Here is a 17,689-nt window from a genome sequence, read left to right on the forward strand (position 1 = left end):
AACGCAGATATTTAAGACGCGTTTGATGTTAAGTACAGTTTGTTATTTACACAACTGTTTATACTGTTTGCTAAAAAAAAAACACACCCAAAAACATCCACATGTGGTCTACAAACGTTTCAAGAATACCAGGACACAGGAATCAAAGTGCGCTCAAAGAATAAAGACTGGAGCTGATCAAACAACCCAGGCGATTGGTGTCGCATTCAGTCCCGGAGAACAGAAAACGCGTTACTTTCTGAACACGTGTGCAGATACAATGGCAGACACTGGAAGCGCCTCTCCATAGCGCACATGTTGAAAAGCTTTGTCTGTGAATGCGGGTTTCTGAAGCGGGGTAAGTATTATCATAGTTATACAAAGTACAGCCCGAGTATGGTGCGTCTGCACAGTTGTTTGGTAATTTTCTGGTAAATTACCAGGCTTTCTATATGCGTTTACTATGTTTTACTACACTGCGCATCTATTTCCCCACAGTATTCTTCTATAAGAGCAGTCGGATCGCCAGTGTTTTGTAGTGGACCTGCTCTCTGTAAAAGCGCGGCGCTTCGCATTGATACAGATTGCATAACGCTGTCCAGCGCGGCGCTTCGCATTCATACAGATTGCATAACGCTGTCCAGCGCGGCGCTTCGCATTCATACAGATTGCATAACGCTGTCCAGGTGACCCGTGTTCTTTGCTGATGTTGAGCCGCTGCTGTTCCTGCTCGTTGGAATAATTTGATCACGTGTTTCTTTCTCGTCTCTAGTGGAGGACTGGCCCCAGACAAGTAGAAATGAGTTCTGGAGGGAACGACTACAGAGTGTGAAACATTTTCAATCGAATCAGAGAGTCACTGAATACAGTAATATTTGTATAATGTGGGGTGTCGGTATTTCTTTCTTTCTGAGGTACAGTTTACCTATTCGGTTATTGACTTAGTGAGTTATTCACCCCACAGTTCCGTGCTGACTGCTATTACGCGGTTCGATGACCTCATCATTGTGGTGAAATAGGCATGTTCATTTTCATGCCAATTACAAAAGAACACTTAATAGCGAGTGAATAATGCGGTGCGGTTCCAGTGGATTTGAGGCTGGGCTTCAGAAAAGACACGCTTTTCAATGTGGTTTAACTTTCCTTCTTGGTATTGATGACTGAGCGGATTTCATCAGAAATGCAATATTGGTTACATTACAACATGTGCGTATCTTGATGATGAATTATGAAACACGAAGCCAGTCCCGTTTCTTTTACAATGCTTTCAAAGATAGTTGGAATTACCTGCATTGTGTGATGCATGTTCCACTGTGTTCCACTAGGTGGCGGTAGACACTCTGGAATTGATAGGACTTGCTCTGCTGTAAAAACACGTGGAAAGCTTAGCTAGTGCCTTTCATTTAGGGAATCTACAGTATCTTGATCATTATATAAAAAAATTACAAAGTGTTTTTTTCCCAAAAAAATGTTGGCAAGTTTGCTGTTAAACACTATAGCATGACACACCTGAGCAGGTCATAGTTATTCTAGTAGGGATTTTTATTTTTATTAATCTGCTAAATTACAACAGATGCTCCCCAGTCAACTGCAGTGTGCAGTTACAGAGAGCCACAGATGCAGGTGGGAAATTGACTCCTCCCTCCCAGCTGATCAATGCAAGCCTTGTAGTTCTGCTAAACATGCTCTAAGTTAAGGCTACATTATATTGTGTATTTTTATTTATTTTCTGTGTTTAATGAAACCTGGGTTTTGTGTTGCATTGTGTTTAATGAAACCCCGTTTTTGTGTTGCATTGTGTTTAATGAAACCCGGGGTTTGTGTTGCATTGTATTTTCCATGTTTTTCCTGGGGTATGTTTGCAATGAAATGTTCTATTCTTTGAGCTTGAGTCTCTCAGACCCACACTGCTGTGGATCTGGCAGGTGGGAGAAAGGGAATGATGGGAAGGTTGTGACCGACAGCCAATCAGGAAAGCCGCTCCTGCAGTTCACTGCTGTGTGAAGAAGGGACAACATTCCTGGTGTGAATATTAGGCAGCAAGTGTTTTTTTTTTTTTCTTCAAAGGACTTTACAATTGCTATTTTGAAAACATTACTGCCACATTTCAGTGCTAGTTTTGTTTAATGCCATTTTTTCATATGAAATGAAATCTAAAAGGATACACCTTCCTGGTGTGTTTTGGGTTCCAATGGTGCTGAAGGTGATAAATACGGTGGCCTGTCAAGGACAGTGGAAAACAAAAATAAACAGAAATGTGCCAGATCACGAGATAAATTATGTCATTATTTTGACATTCCAAACCAAGATCATTTATCTTGTGATTTCAGCATCTTTTTCATTTGTACCCCCCCCCCTTCATGTCCTCAGTGAGCCACCATTGATAAAGGTGAACTCATGGATTTTGAAAGCTTCGAGGCAATGCCTTTCAGAGCACTTTCATTGAGGAGGGTTGGCGATAATTTAGTTTCCTCTCATGGTGAAAATGTGACTAAACCAGTGTTCCCATGCTCGACGGAAATAGAACTCCTGGAATGCTTGCTATTTTGACTTGATTCCGCTGAAGAGCCGCTCCCTCGATATTCTGTGCATGCTTCCATTGCTAAAACAATTTCCAGTGCTACTGTTTATAAGAAAACCATCAATTTAAAACCTCACATATCGCTTTAGCTAAAGAGCTCCTCACACACAGCATTGCCCTTTAATCTTAAGAATCTGCTGTAACAGTTAGGTCAATTGCTTATCCTTGCTCGGTAACTACTTCAGAGAGTGCCAAGCCTGTTTGTATTTCTATGCATCTGTGTGTTTGTCTCTCAGTGTGATAACATGTTGTCATTTTACATGGTAGTGACCAGACACGTTGTAGTCAGCAGTTCACTGTTCTACTCATATTCTCTGCAACAGGCTTTCCTGCTAGATCAAACAAGTCAAGTTTCAATCACAAATGTCAGCCGCAGGGTATCTTAATGGAATTATGAGCCTATTGTGTTTGGTGTGCAATTCTCTTTTCTTAGACCTGTTTTTTTTTTGGGCAGGCAGATTGTCAGGGACAGTGATTGAAAGCCTGCAAGCATTCCCATCACTTCTACTATGCTCACATTCCTCGTGCTCAGGGCACGGTCGCACAGGGCGGGGCAGGGAGCAGAGGCGTGGAGCCCTAGCAGAGGAGCTTACAGGAAGATGAGAGGGTGCAGGCGCTGGTCACAGCCCTGTTTCACCACAACCAGGTATACCTTCTCACTGCTGCTGGGTCATTTCTATACTGTCAAGAATGCAGTTCACACACACACACACACACACACACACACACATACACTTAGACACAGAGACACACACACACACTCCCCCCCTAACACACACACAGACACACACACACCACACACAGACACTAAACCCCTTAACAGTGAGAAGTGCAGCATTGTCCTTGTTGCGGGATGCTTTCCTATCCTTGCAGTGTAGTGAGTCATGCTCAAGGTGCTGCTCCATGTGTATTGAGTTACGATTCTGCGAGTGGTACAGCGGTGACTCACAGACCTGCCTTCTGAAAATGGATATTGAAGTAGCAGCGGGCCTCACCAGAACGCCTGGACTGTCAGGATCCTGTCCTGCCGCTGCCCTGCCAATGAATCACCTCTTTGATGTCTAATTATTCCTAACTATGTAATGTAAACCATCCTGAACACTTCATTCTGACTGCCTAAGGGGTCTCCTGTGAAAGGATCACAAGCCCCTTCAAGGTCACCGGAACGCACATAAAAACAAGATTGAGGAGCCTGCACTCCAGCAAGACATAAATGTTTAAGAGATACAAATGGCAAAATCATAGATGAAGAAAAAAAATAGCAAATATATTAAATGATTACTTTTCACAAGTTTTTACAAAGGAAGATACTGACAACATGCCCCACATGTCATCCAGTTCCTATCCAGTTTTAAATAACTTTAGCATAACTGAGGCAGAAGTGTTAAAGGGACTAGGAGCTCTTAAAATAAACAAATCCCCTGGGCCGGATGAGATCCTCCCAGTAGTACTCAAAGAAATGAAAGAAGTAATTTACAAACCGCTAACCAAGATCATGCAGCAGTCTCTTGACACAGGGGTGGTACCGACAGACTGGAAAATTGCAAACGTAATACTGATCCACAAAAAGGGAAACAAAACTGAACCAGGTAACTACAGACCAGTAAGCCTGACTTCTATTATATGCAAACTTATGGAAACTATAATAAGATCGAAAATGGAAAATTACCTATATGGTAACAGGGTCCTGGGAGACAGTCAACATGGTTTTAGGAAAGGGAGATCGTGTCTAACTAACTTGCTTGATTTTTTTGAGGATGCAACATCGATAATGGATAATTGCAAAGCATATGACATGGTTTATTTAGATTTCCAGAAAGGTTTTAACAAAGTCCCGCACAAAAGATTAATTCTCAAACTGAACACAGTTGGGATTCAGGGAAACACATGCACATGGATTAGGGAGTGGTTAACATGCAGAAAACAGAAAGTACGTATTAGAGGAAAAACCTCAGATTGGAGTGTGGTAACCAGTGGTGTACCACAGGGATCAGTATTAGGTCCTCTGCTATTCCTAATCTACATTAATGATTTAGATTCTGGTATAGTAAGCAAACTTGTTAAATTTGCAGACGACACAAAAGTAGGAGGAGTGGCAAACACTGTTGCAGCAGCAAAGGTCATTCAAAATGATCTAGACAAGATTCAGAACTGGGCAGACACATGGCAAATGACATTTAATAGAGAAAAGTGTAAGGTACTGCACGCAGGAAATAAAAATGTACATTATAAATATCATATGGGAGATACTGAAATTGGAGAAGGAATCTATGAAAAAGACCTAGGAGTTTTTGTTGACTCAGAAATGTCTTCATCTAGACAATGTGGGGAAGCTATAAAAAAGGCTAACAAGATGCTCGGATACATTGTGAAAAGTGTTGAATTTAAATCAATGGAAGTAATGTTAAAACTGTACAATGCACTAGTAAGACCTCATCTTGAATATTGTGTGCAGTTCTGGTCACCTCGCTATAAAAAAGATATTGCTGCTCTGGAAAGAGTGCAAAGAAGAGCGACCAGAATTATTCTGGGCTTAAAAGGCATGTCATATGCAGACAGGCTAAAAGAATTGAATCTGTTCAGTCTTGAACAAAGAAGACTACGTGGCGACCTAATTCAAGCATTCAAAATTCTAAAAGGTATTGACAGTGTCGACCCAAGGGACTTTTTCAGCCTGAAAAAAGAAACAAGGACCAGGGGTTACAAATGGAGATTAGACAAAGGGGCATTCAGAACAGAAAATAGGAGGCACTTTTTTACACAGAGAATTGTGAGGGTCTGGAATCAACTCCCCAGTAATGTTGTTGAAGCTGACACCCTGGGATCCTTCAAGAAGCTACTTGATGAGATTTTGGGATCAATAAGCTACTAACAACCAAACGAGCAAGACGGGCCGAATGGCCTCCTCTCGTTTGTAAACTTTCTTATGTTCTTATGTTCTTAAGGCTGCAGTCCTGTTTCTACCAGGAGAACCCGTTAAGAACAGAGAAAGAACAACAATTCCACAGGTTAATCCTTTCTCAAAAAACACAGGGATTTCCCACTGGTGCACAAACTTTCAAACACACATGCACACACTCATACACGCACGCACGCAAGCACGCACACACGCACGCACGCACGCACACATATATATAGCTCTTTTTATAACCTGTCTTGCTTTGTCTACAGTTTTTACCACTGCAATTAAAACCAATCCATGCAGCAAAAGTAATACATTTCAAAAAGCCATTCTAATCAATTTTTACACTTAGAAATGTATTTGATTGGTGTTTGTTTCCTAAGTTTATATCTCTGTTTGAGCTGTAGCAACAAAGTCATCCTCACAGCCCAGGTAAGCAGCCTGTGACTACTCTGACAGGAATTCAGACACTAACGTGCAATGAATAATCTCATGCATTGGTGTTAGTGTCAGTGCATAAAAATAGCCACGCCACGCAGATTTATTTCAAATTGAAACTACAACAGTAAGAACGACCACACAAAAGGCAATGCGTTTACCACAGAGACAAACCCCTGTTCTGTAGCGTTTTAATGTCTTCAGTGTTTGCTTTGTGTTTCTGGGAGATTAATACTGTCATAGCAGGTGACTGGAAGCAACTGAATGAACATTGTGGGTAGATAAACATGCTGCATTCTTCAGAGGAAAGGGTGAGGTAAGCCAGCCCTGGGTAATGTCACAAACAACCTGAGGTTATCTCCTATACAAGCGTGTCACGCTGGACCATCGCTTGCACAGCGCGGCCAAACTTTAATCAGGGCCTGTGACAGTGTGGCCTCCTGTATGATCACCGTGTGGTCTACTGTGTGCCATCCAGAACAAGATAGGCAAATAAATCAGGCAGTGCAGGAATGCAGACGCTTATCAGACTGTGACTGGGGTAAAAAGGGAGAGATACTGCTGTGGTTTCAGCCCCAGAGATCGGGGAGGTGAAGAGGATTCTTGTGTTATCAGAAAAAAACAAAACGAGGAGCTTAATTAACCAGGTCTGTTTACCCTGCGTGAAGCTGCTCTGTGGTTTCAGGTCTACGACCCTCGCTCACAGATAACGGTAGTTTCATTATGAATCAGGTTTGCTTTCAGCTGCTACTGAATGATAATTTAATGCACTGAACCTTGAATTAGCCACCGAGGCAATGGGAATCACGACAGCCCCACACAGATTGTTTTCTTAGCAACATTCAAACTGCCATGTCTGCTTACGACAGTGGTGGTTTGAGTTCGAGTTTTGGAACTTTTTTTTCATTTCCACCCTGGCACTTCAGGGGCCTCTAAACAGGTTCATTAGAACATAATGCTGGTTTTTCTTTTATCAATGAAGACGGGAACTGTGAATTCACTTTCAATAGCAGTCAAAACCAAAATAAAAAGTGTCATTTTCCAGCCAGCTTTCCATTTTAATCATGTGTAGGGTTTAAGTGGGTTTTAGTTTTCAGTACAACTCTGATGCTGCAGCACACAGGGATCCGAGACTAATATGCAGTAAAGCATACCATGCCTCACAATAACTGTTAGCTGCTGGGCAAAATTCCACTGGGGCTGTTTGCATTGGAACATGTATTTGCAAAAGAGTGAATAAGAGTACAGGTCATAGCATAACAAAATGCTATCCTGAACACATCCTTCTCTTTAGGTGGGCAGATTCCATTGCAGCTGGCTGAAGTATTGGTGGACTCTGCATAGCACTGCAAGTAACAATCCAGACAGATTCTTAACCCTTATTAAGGAAAATGCATCTTATTTTTCAAACACTCTGGGCTGGATTCTCAAAACTCTTTACTCTGAATCATCATGAGCACAATTCTTATCTGAAATTTAAAAAAAAAAAAAAAAAAAAAAAAAAAAAAAAAAAAAAAAAACGTAAGACTAAGTTAAAAGTCTAAGTTGTTAATATTATATCAGGTTTGGTAACTTTCTGAAAAAAAAAAAATGATGATTTGAAGATAATAGTTTTCAGAATGAAGCCCTGTACCGTGTTTTAAAGGTACACAGGAAACAGAGCTCCTGGAAGCGTACTGTTAGTTTTGCATTGCGTTAGTTTGCTTGAAAATAGCCCTGTTTTCAAACCCACTGCCCAGGACATTGTTTTAAACAATCGATCGGTCCACATGGTTGCAAACATCGTTTATGTTAAAAATAGTAATAATAATAGTACTTACGTAACATCATGGATCTACAATTGGTTATATAATTAACAGTATTTCTAATGTTTTGTTTAATGGGTACCTTGTTTATTATAAATCCTTCTCAATTATATTGTGGAGATAGTTAATGCATTGGAAATTATTCAATCTCAGATAGAGTTAGAATGTTTTCTTGCGTATATATATATATAATATATATATATATATATATATATATATATATATTTATAAATTTTATAATATTAAAAGTATGTTATCTTCAAGGTGACAGCTTATAGCTTTCAGCCCTGGGACCTCATGTGCTCACGTCACTTATGTGATTTCACTTCACACAGAAAAATAAATCAAGACTGAGGGGTTTGTGTTTTGAATATAATTAAATTATACCAAAGTGGCTTCAAAATACATGTATTATTCAGTACAAAAAACAACTGAACCCACACCAATGCAAGCCTAAATGGAAGATATTGCTCAGTTTCTGCTCTCTATTTATTTTCACCCCTTCACTCCCAGTCCTCTCTCCCTTCAGCTCTTATCTCTGATAAATGGACAGCTCGCCAGACCTTTGCTTTTTCCCACAAACCTGGAATCCCAGGATTGTTTGAGCAAGGCCAGGTTGCCATGGGAATGGAATTGCCTCTGGCTAGATGACCTTTGACACAGTGTATTAGGTGTATTGACAGCAAAGCAAGGAATGTCTGTGAAGACTGAAGAAGTATGTGCATGCTTTTATTAAAAGCAGCTCGCCATTCTCCTTACAAAGTGCAGATACACAAGAGCATTTAGTATAGCCACAGAGACATACATAGACTGATGATTGGCCATTACTGAAGATAGAAACCGCACATTGTATTGAAATAAATTATTATAAAAAATATTTCTTTCTTTAGTAATCCACGTTTACAATCAGAGGTCAGTTTGAGGTTGGGCTGTTTTCCTTTATCCTGATATTTCCCAATCCTCCCTGCAGATATATAAGTTAATTTGTAGCCCACCTAACTGCTGAGTCCTCCCTGATAAGAAACGCCTTTGTAATTTTGTATGGATGAGTAACTTGTTTATTAGCAGGAAATGTGTTATTTCCTAGCAGGACAGTCTGCTACATACAGTCCAGAGCTCTCCAGCGTAATTACCACTGAGCCTTATATTCAGCTTCACAGATCTTCGGAAGTATCCAATTAAATGCCATGAATGACTTTACAAGGACTATTAGTGTAGAAGACACAGTCATAATGATGCAAAAATGGCAATAAAAATAATAATAATAATAATAATAATAATAATAATAATAATAATAATAATAATAATAATTAGAAGTAGCAGTAGTAATGGTGGGGTTTAAAGTTAATTAGAAAGCTCTTTATTCATAGAATTTAGTTTTGCACAGGAATAGAAAACTAATTTAAGCTCATATAATTGTTTGCAGTTTGATCTTTGATCTTGAGATTATTAGTATTGTTGTTATGAGAACTGTTGCTCCATGTTTAAAAAGTTCACAAGTGGAACATTCCTGTAAGGTGTCGAACCTGGGACCAAAACAGAGTTTTCGTTAGTATGATTATTATTATTATTATTATTATTATATTATTATTATTATTATTATTATTATTATTTATTTGTGCTGCTGCTACTAACTACTACTACTACTACTACTACTACTACTACATACTAATAATAATAATAATAATAATAATAATAATAATAATAATAATAATAATAATAATGCAAAGCTTAACACAAAAGAAACATCTAGGTTATGTATAAAAGTATGAGCTGATATTTACATTTATGTTGTAAATATTTCATGACAAATAAGGAGAAACAGAAGCTAAAATAAAAGCTGTGGTAAGACAATGCAATGATTGGTACTAAAATGTTTTGTGCAGTCGTTAAAACACACACACACACACACACACACACACACACACACACACACACACACACACAGCATGCAGAACGGAATGCCTCCCAATCTGCCGGCCACACCCCCCAGGCTGCAGCACACAGTGCGAGGGAGGACTGAGCTCCACACAGACACTCCGCTAAAGAGCCAGTCTCAAGCTAGCCCTGCTTATGCTTCCAGGATCGAAGGGATACATGTAATACAATTTACTTCAACTGAGTTGCTACTCATCTACAAGAAACAAAAAAAAAAACATTCTTAGAATAAAAACCTGCTTTTCAATTACACACTGCACTCAATATATCCGCCTCTCAATGAAATTCTCAAGGCTTGATTAGTGTCTATTTCATTGAGTTTATTTTTGCTCTTTGATTGTACAACAAATGTAAACGTGTTCCAAAATGGACACTTTCATTACATTTTTCAGAATCGGATCCTACTGCTTATGTGAATCCTACTGGGTACAAAGGCTGCCCTGAATGATATAGTACAGCATAGATAGGAACCCTAACATCTGCATCTTTAGGGCACCTTCCCAGTCATACAGCCTCACCTTGAACTCAAACATTCATTAAGGTGTGTGTTAACAACTGAACATGCATCTTGTTTCCAAAGCAGTCATTATCTGTTAGTTAAGGTTGTGTTTAACACAGAGAGCAGATCTATAGACACTGAAACAACTGGTGAATGTGTGGCTTCTTCTGTCTTCAATATGCTTCAATATTCAGCTGCAAAACAACATTGCTTTAACTCTTTTATTTCTCTAATTGTTCTGAAATTTGTGTTTATTTAGTATTGAAAAAAAAATATATGATATATATATATATATATATATATATATATATATATATATATATATATATATATATATATATATATAGAGAGAGAGAGAGAGAGAGAGAGGAGAGAGAGAGAGAGAGAGAGGAGAGAGATATATAATATATATAGGAGAGAGAAGAGAGTAGTGCTACTCTTAGTCCTATCTTTGAGAATCCCTATGAGATTTGGCTTACAGAGAGGAATTCAAAATGGAGTGAACAGTACTATCTTGATATATCAGATCATCTATTTCATCAATCATGAAAAGAAACTATGATAATATAGCAATTGAATAAACTGAAACTTTTTGGGCTTCATTCTTCTTCAGATAGCATGGTAGTCAATGGGCGGCACTGTATATATCTATATATATCTATAGATCTATATATAGATATATATTAATATTATATATCTATATATATATCTATATATATATATATATATATATATATATATCTATATATATATATATATATATATATATATATATATATATATATATATATATATATATATAAAACAACCTCCCAGACAAATAATCCTTGAAGTAGAGCCCAGTAATAGAGGCGCACTCTGGAGAGTGTGGAGGTGATGGGGGTCTGGGTTGTGTGAACCTGTGTTTGTTGGGTTTAATCTCCGGTATGTGCTGCTGCTTGGGGGAGGTGTGCACATTGGCCCCTTCCAGGACCTGGCGCCACTCTGCCTGGGAAACCTGAGAGTTTGTGTGCGTGCTTCTGAACAGGGACATCTGTGCATTCCATGGGTGCTGACCTCCGGGGTCACAGGTCACACCGAGGTCAAGCAGTTTCCTCTTTCACCAGCAAGAGAGACCTTGACTGGGAGCAAAATATGTTGCAGTTTAAGGAAATAATTAGAAACACTCTTGTAATTATAATACATTGTGCTGTTTACATTTTAATCTTCAAACCTTTCACCCGTCATCCCCTTTTAAGAAAAGAGAACTGTTGCTTTTGCAAAATGATCTGCTGATTGCCCACAACTAATCTGCTGTGTCTCCCACGTCTCGTGTATCAGAGGATACAGTAGTGTGGTACACCTAGTGCAGGAGATTCATGCTTGTGAATTTGCAAACATGGATTTGAAAGGGAAAAAAAGGAGTTTTGAGGTTCCCCACGTGGCGGGGGAATGGATCAGGGTGGGAATTCTTCATGCTGCCAGCGGTTCAATGCATGGCTTTAGATTGTTGAATTGTAAACAAACCCTAATCAAACAATTCTCTTGAACACCAACAGAAAAAAGCCACATGGATCTGCTTGCCTTTGAGCTGTCATCAAGTCCCGCTCTTACCCAGTTGCACAGGGATGGATTCGAACAGCAGCAATAGAGTGCTACCTATTACAGGTACAACATTGACAAGGTGCTAAATAAACATTTCTACTTAAATACCTCTGCAAGTGTTTGAATCAAAGATTTTTTTTTATTTAGTAGGGAATTATGTATTGTGCCATCTGCAAAGAATTGCAACCTGCTATATATAGGAGAGACTAAAAGACGTCCAGCAGATCGTTTTGTAGAGCACCTCCGAAGCATTCCCATCAAATAGAACACCTCCAAAGCATTCCCATCAAATAGAACACCTCCGAAGCATTCCCATCAAAAAGAACACCTCCGAAGCATTCCCATCAAATCCACTTGCTCATTCACTGCCATGGTGCACAGTGCTCTAAAGACCTACACGTGATTCACTGCCATGGTGCACAGTGCTCTAACCAACACATGATTCACTGGCAATACTTTGGGATTTATTCACCTGTGCTTTAAAAAAGCATGCATTCTGTTTAAGCTGCCATCTTCTTTAACTGAATATTCCTGTACACTATTTTATTTTATTTGAAAAGTTTAGTTTAGATTTGTAATGTCTTGCCATATCGTCCATACTTATAAAATACAGCTCTGGCCAAATGTTTTGCATCACCTAAAATTTTAAGTTTTTAGGTTTGATAATAACAAGTGTGTGTATATATTATATATATATATATATATATATATATATATATATATATATATATATCCATAATAGTAGAAGCCAAAATAGTAGTACAGTTTTTTGAAATGTCACTTTTTGTTCAGTTTTTGTCAGTGTTTCATTGAGTATCTGGAATTCAGCAGGTTTCATTCAACTTTAAATGGGTTAATTCTATAGGGTGATGCAAAACTTTTGGCCATAGATGTAAATCGAGATCCATAGCCTAGTTGGATTTACAAAGCACTCAGCACGCAAACTAATGAATAGTGAAGGAAATACAGCACTTCACAGATGAGCAGCCAGATCCTCAAAGATGATTTCTTCAAATCACTACTAGTACTTTCATTTACTGAATTCCAGAAGCAAAAAAAGAAACTCCTCTGAAGCGCTTACAAGCTCCCTGAAACAAGGGGCTGATTGTTTCCCTCTGGCTTGGGTAACTTTGTTAGGCACGCTGTTTCATTCTGAAGAAAACTCAAATGTGCCAGTGCTGATTCGAAGGAGCTTTGAGAAGCAACCAGGTAAATGTGTTTAACCCTTTTTGTTGTTGAAAGACGTTTAAGTGATCATTTATTAATACAGTGCAGTATAGCAAATATGTCAATATTTTAGCAATACTTACTAACTGCAATACTAGGTAATTGACATACTGTATTCAGAGTTGCACATTTTTACTCAAGTAAAAGGGTTCAAATATATTATCATCAAACTGTATTACTACACTGACCCACACTGAGTTCAACAGTCATTTCACTATGAAGATAGTAACACAAAGGTGGACCTTTAGAATACAGTGCATGAATGCATGTGTAACTACAATGTAATAACTATGTAATTACTAATGATCCTGCTCTTACATGGTAAATACTGTGTAATTACACACATATAGCTTTTTAAACAATGTAATTCATCCCACTCATTCTTCTAGCTGTTACCTTGTAAGAGTGGATGCCACTGGTATTTGTGTAATTATTGCCATGTTATTACATGGTTATTTATGCACAGTAATCTAATGTGCAACCAACACAAATGTGTGCCCTTTATAAGCATAAAACTAATAATATATGAATAGAAGTAATTACCAGGTGGTTGACCTAAATCCAAACAAACAAAGAGGAGTATTTTATAAAGTGTTTTTGTACTCCAGTTTTAATTGACCCCTGTACTGCAACAAAGCAATATCATTCAGCATCCCTTTTTTAAATAAATACAAACAAATAACAGAACGGCACAATACGCACATACTGAAATGAACAAGGTTACGATTGCATCCAGTTTGTCTTTGTAAAGACTGGAGTAAATGCCAGTGAGTGGGTCAGCCAGACGAACGTTTCTGCTAATGCCCCCGTCACTGTGAAGCAGTTAACGAGTGATGGGGAACTAATGAGCTGATTATCATAGTGCACGTTCCAAACAGTTCCTTTATTAGGAGGAGCTCCAGAGTTGGCATCTTGAATCGTCACTCTTGCATGTCTTTAGGGTTCAGAGCATTTCGTTGCTGGTTTTTTGTTTGCACCATTTACAAATATAATACAAAATGAATTACAGGTTGGTAAATGAGTGGTTTCACTTGTTTATAGCTAGTACAGATTAACATTTCTTCTGTTTATTGTAATATATTATATTTAAGGGTTTATATAATTAGCCAGCGAAAGTGTCAATGCCCTTTAATATGTACCTTCAATGTAGATCCCTGCCAGAAAATCATATTTATCGGGTTCCACTGTTCTACATCAAGCAATCAGGTTCTAGAATAACTAGCATGCATTCTAGAGCCCATAACCTGTGCCAGGTGAATATGGAAAAGTCACGGATTTGTAAGGAGAATATCAGCAGACAATTTTTAAAGAAAGGCTGGAGGAAGTTATGTCGCCTTTCTAGAACCTTTTCATGCCACACAACAGCTAGCGTGATCGATCTGCTGCTTGTGCTGTTGAGGTTTCCATAGGACAGACTGATTCTTTAAACAGTGTTCATGAATCAGGTGTCAGGAGCACCTATTAATATAAAGGGCTGCTTACTGTAGCTGTGAAATGTGTTAAGGCTTGACACATTTTTTGTTTACTTGTGTTGCACCCTTTTGGAACGTGCATGAAGCTTTTGTCTGCTGATCTCCAGGCACATGAAAGGGTTTTTTACACGCCCTCCCTGTGCAGAGTAGAAGCTGTGTAAGACTCTGCCACCCACTCGGAAGGAATGCTATGCAATTAGGAGCGCACTCCGAGCAGAGGGTGGGGGGGGGGTGGGGGGGGGGGGGGGGGGGGGGGGGGGGGGGGATTCTCAGAAGAAAGGAACGGAGACTATCCACCTCCCACAAACAGCACATCCATTAAAGCTTCCCAAGCCATCAATACTTATCAATGATGATAGGTCTTTAATCAATACCATCTCAGCTGGGGGTGGTGATGGGGGAGGGGGTGAAGCCAAAAGTCAAATTTACAGAGGAAGGAAGTGAGTGAGAGTTATCATAAAACCTAATTATCCTCAGTTACAAAAAAAAAAAAACAAGTAAAACACAGAGCAATATATTTGCAGATCCCCTTGTTTTAAGATTCCTCACTGCAGTCTATCTCACACATGGACCAGCTTTCCTACCAGCCCGCTGTTCACATTAATAACAACTCCTTCATTTGAGTGGTGCAGCCATTTTGTATCACCAGCTTGTCTTTGTGTGTTGCTCTTTGGAAATGCACTGTATGGGACAGGCACCACATGCACGCACTTCTAGCAGAGAGATCTTTATAAACATGCATATATAGATATAGGTATAAATAAGCACTAGGGGGTTCACACTCACATCACTGGGTGTGGTGGAGGTGAAAATGAGGCTTGGGTTTCATTGTAACTTCATCTCAGCACTTTGTTCCTGAACAGTTCAAGTTGACTTGCATGCTTTGATTTTATTTGTTGAACAGTTACTGTAAAAACTATTAAAGTATTAAAGCTAGATAAATGAATACATACATACATACATACATACATACATACATACATACATATACATACATACATACATACATACATACATTATTACGACTAATGTTTTCCAAAAGAGTTTAAAATATTAAAAAACGTTTTGGAAGCTGTTTCTCAGGCCATTGGGCATGTTGCAAAGAGACCAGTAAGTGAACTGTTTAAATCATTAACCTGACACATGAGGTCAAATATCTCTGGAAGCAAGCTCTCAATAACATCCATACAATTGAGATGTAATCACTAAAGCTGTTTAACTGAGCTTAGGTGTGGTTTATTACTCAAGAGGTTTTAATTGTAAAGTGTGCAGAATGTGAAATATTTCTTGAGAGATCAGCCAAAGTTTGAAAATACTTTTGCATGAAACAAATCGTATGACTTCATGAGACAAATCATATGACTTAATGCATGACGGAATGGATTGTTAGGTACTTGTTTCCTTGTTGCCTCTAATTTGAACACATCCTTCAAAGCCCTTTTTACACAGTTTAAAGATTGAGGATATATTGTAAAAACATCTCAGCATGTAACACAACCATAGAAATATCCTCCATCAACAGAACTGTAAGGGCTAAATTCTCAAAGTGATTTACATCAAATCATCACCAGCACAATCTTCGTAGAAAGGAGAAACACACCCAACAAAGATACCAAACCTAATCTAAACAGTGAAGACTTTTCGGTTCTTTCTTATTCATTTTAAAATTGAAATGGTGTGTTTTTCCTTTCAGATAAAAATTGTGCTAATAACTATTTGGAGGAAATTGCTTTGAGAATCTAGTCTTAAATATATATTTAATGTAGATGCACATTTTGAACACTTTACAGAATTAAATCAGCAGCTTTAAAAAAAACTAGAAGTTTAGTAATTTACAAACAGAGCTCAGTTTAATCATGCAACACAATGCCTTTATAAACAACTGTGTAACATTTTCTAAAGTATATTATAACGTAAAGGGTTTACTCCAGTCTTTAATTAACACCGATCTTTTGAAAGAGGTGAAACACCTGCTAATCTTACAAAATTAGACCCAAACAACTATATATTTCTAATTATTTCAAGCACTGTCAAGGTGTTTGTTTTGTTTTTTTATTTTGTAACATAAACATAATTTTTTTCTTTTAAAAAAGGAATAAATTAAAGGAGGAGGGAAATGCTTTGCAAAGCAATAGTTCTTGCAACAGTTTTTCATAACAATGTTTCATTCAATCAAATGTTCTGTTTAAAATGGACAAGATTTACTGTTTAAAAAAATAGACTGCAATTCAAGCTATTACTTTAATAACAAGAATCCAAAATTCTTCTTAAAGTATTAATAAAAAGGAAACTAAAGTAACTAAATCTGCTCTTTAAACCACTGTAACAAATGTATCTTAATGTTTATAGATAGATCACTCTATTATATTTTATCTATTATAATTTTCATTTATTTTTTACTTGATAACTTGAATGAATGTTACATTAATAACATTCATTTACTATTTACGTCATAAAGATCACTAGTATATATATATATATAATATATAGATATATAATATATATAGTAAAGTGTCTATATTCTATATATATATATATATATAGATATATATATATAAATATTATATATACATACACACACACACACACACACACACACACACACACACACACACACACACATATATATATATATATATATATATATATATATATATATATATATATTATTATATATATAAATATATAATTATAAATGCATATTGTTTCTTGTTTCTAAAACTCCACATCAAAACAGGGTTAGTATTTTATGACATGAACTAAACTGTTAAATGAGGGTTCTTTATGTGTTATTTGTTTCGATATATTCTATAAATAATGTAACATTTCGTGTCAGTGTTATTATTGTAACAAGTCCACGCTATTGTGCTGGAAAGGGCTGCATTTCACATTGCTGATGTCACATGAATTTCCATTTTTTTTTAATGATTGTAGACATAACTGATCCGAACAAACCCTAAGAGATAAGCACATGGTGTCAGAGTGTATGGCTTTGCAGGCATGCTCATTCATTACATCTATCTGTATCACTGTGTCAAGGCATTGCAGATTCAAACAATATTTCTTTATGTAAAATAAAAAAAAAATGAAATGAAATAAAAACCTGTCTACATTACAGAAATAGTGAAGGTACAGTAGCAATGGCTAATGAAAAGCTCAGGCTTTGATTTGTCACTTTGTAACCGGTTAATACTTTGGTCCTAACTATCAATATATTATTATTATTATTATTATTATTATTATTATTATTATTATTATTATTAT

The sequence above is a fragment of the Polyodon spathula genome, chromosome 22 (genome assembly GCF_017654505.1).
Source record: "Polyodon spathula isolate WHYD16114869_AA chromosome 22, ASM1765450v1, whole genome shotgun sequence".
Lineage (NCBI taxonomy): Eukaryota > Metazoa > Chordata > Actinopteri > Acipenseriformes > Polyodontidae > Polyodon > Polyodon spathula.